The sequence below is a fragment of the Lactuca serriola genome, chromosome 3, assembly GCF_051521515.1.
Source record: "Lactuca serriola cultivar US96UC23 chromosome 3, Lser_US96UC23_V15, whole genome shotgun sequence".
Taxonomy (NCBI): domain Eukaryota; kingdom Viridiplantae; phylum Streptophyta; class Magnoliopsida; order Asterales; family Asteraceae; genus Lactuca; species Lactuca serriola.
Window position 1 is genome coordinate 220,881,816 of NC_136410.1, and position 2,900 is coordinate 220,884,715.

Genomic DNA, 2,900 nt, shown 5'->3' on the forward strand with positions numbered 1-2,900 from the left:
CTTGATTAACTCTGAGACTTGGAGATTATCTGGGATTTCAAAGTTGAAGAGAAGGGTATAAATTTCCTTGGTCAATCGAAGAATCTCATCTGTACTGGAGTTCGCAGTGAGAGAACACCTTAAACCGTTGATTGTTGACTGAAGAACCGCAAGGGAGGACTATAGGCGTTATGAGTTTCTTCTACCAATTGTGTGGAATGAGTTGTCTGTTTTTCAAGGGTAGACTTGATTTCATCTTTTAAGGCAGTGACCTCTTTGATGAGGTTTTCAGCAGTGGGTAAAATTTGTTTGTGATCAGCAGTGCGGCTGTTATCCAAAGCTCTAATACCCATTTCAACTTTTAGGATTATACATTATGCGACCAGGCGTTCCCGGGTTTCAAGTCATTCTACCCTTTCAATTAGAGACTGTGGGGTAGGGGTCTCTATGTTCTGAGGTTGGTTGGTGGTGACTGCGGCCAATATTTGGTTGAGTTTGGATTGGAGAGAGAGAAATTTTTTTCTTGTAACAACCATTTTCTTTTTCTTTTTTTCCTTAGGTTTTGAAGTGGAGTGTTGGGATCCACTGGATTCTTCGTCGCCAAAAACCATTGAAAGTTCATCTGAGTTGGGGGGCTGTTGAACGTCATCTAGATCAATGTCGTCAAGCCCAAATATTGGACCCACTACTAGAAAAATAGCCTTTTACGACGCGCAAATTACGACACTCATTAATATATGTTACGCAAACGAGAGTGACATTAAAAAAGTGTCATCTCTTCAGAAAATTTAAGGATTTAGGTCACGCATTATTGTGTGCCTTTAAATTAGTGTCAAAAGAAAAAAAATTAAAAACACGGAGGGCGCTGTACCTTAAATGCGCGCCCTCTATATGTGTCGCTTTATAATTTTAATGAACGCGCATTCCTTAGTTACAAGAGGGAAAAGAAAAGCCAAAAAATTAGAAAAGCCCGCTACCCTCCCTGCCCTAAGCATTTTCACGCATCTTTCATTCTCCTCACACTGTTGTGCAACTTCTCAATCAAAGATCGAAGGTTACGATTTCATCTCCATCTCTCGACTTCATCATCTCAATCAAGAAAAAGGGCTTCTGATTTCCATTCATCTACTTCATCGTTGCTGTAATTTCACCTTCTTCATCTCTCTGCTATTATTGAGAATACTCGCCAATAGTTTTCTTATTCCCCACTCGATGTTGAAATTTTCAGAAAAAGCCCTAATTAAGTATTATACTCTCAAGTCTCAATATTAGAATCCAAATATTGATTCTCGTTTGTTTCTTATTCCCCACAGATAAATCGAAAAAGGGGAATTAGAATGACGAAGGTAGCGGGAGTTTTGGTCCGGTGGTCGTGGTTCATTTATTGAGAAAGGAAGATGGGAACGCAAGCAGCCATGGTGGCTCGATGATGGAAATCAATCGAGAAAGGGGAAGCACCTCTGGTGCGGGATCGATTTGACAAAAGGAGAAGGGAGAAGCAGCGACGCTTCTCTTGTCTGCCACAGCTTGGGGGGGGGGGGGAGGTGCTCCGGCGGTCTCCTTGGCTGTTCTTCCTTGTCGCCAGCAGATTACATGTAGGGAGGGGACTCAACTAGTCCGATGGAGTAGGGCAAGTAACGACTGGTAGATCGGGATGATCGATCTATTCATGAGGAGGAGGAGGAAATTATTGGTTCCCGGTGAGCCTTCCTTGGCTTCTTAGACTCCGTCATCGGTAGAAATCGGAGGACCTTTGGGGTTTCTATTTCCTACTTAGCATCTGAGATTGGTTAATTTCTTTGCTTGAAAGATGGGAGAAATGAAGAAATTAACTGGTGGAAGAAGGGAAGATAAAATACGTAGGATTATCAGAAGCTTCGGCTTCAACCATTAGAAGAGCCCATGCTGTGCACCCGATAACTACTGTTCAACTAGAGTGGTCTTTATGGTCCAGGGATGTGGAAGATGAAATTGTTCCTACTTGCAGGTTATCATTATTCAACTTTTTTTTTAGTTTAAAGGCTAAATAATATAATATTTCAAACACTATATATAATCGTTTTGATCATGAATTGATAAACTAATAAAAGGATTCAAATTTGTATCCCTGCTTTTTATCAGAGAACTTGGCATTGGAATTGTGGCGTACAGTCCTCTAGGACATGGATTTCTTTCATTGGGTCCGAAGATGGCTGAGAATTTGGCAGAGGGCGATTTTCGTCAGGTCTGCATAAAACAAATTGAATCAGATTCTTTATCAATTATAATATAAAATCATTAAACTGAGTTTGAGCTTATTTATATATATATATATATATATACTTGCTCTTTTTGTAGAATCTACCAAGGTTCCTACCTGAGAATCTTGAGAATAATAAAATGTTGTACGAACGAGTTAATGCGATTGCAGTAAAGAAAGGGTGCACTCCATCACAACTAGCATTAGCGTGGGTTCACCACTAGGGGAAAGATGTTGTGCCCATACCAGGAACCACTAAAATTGAAAACCTTCAGCAAAACGTTGGAGCTTTATCTGTGAAACTAACACCACAAGACATGGCTGAACTTGAATCTTCACTGGGTAATTTCTTGTCCTTCCCAACTCCCAAGTCTTAGTTATGAACATGCTTATGGATGTTTGTTTGGAGATTTTCATTTTCTTATCAACCACAAGTGATAACTTTGCACATACAATGGAATGGATCTATGTCCCTTCTGAAACTATACAGTTGATTACTTTTATCTTCAATGATTAACAAAAAGATTGTGCTCTATGATTTCCTAGGGATTGTTCATCCCGGCCATAGAAGGACAAGGCACTGAGGAACAAAAACAGAAATGGTTGTCATTGGCCCAAAAGATGCAAATTATTGGTTTTTATGCACAAACATAACTTGGTCATTGATCCAATGTTCAAGGTC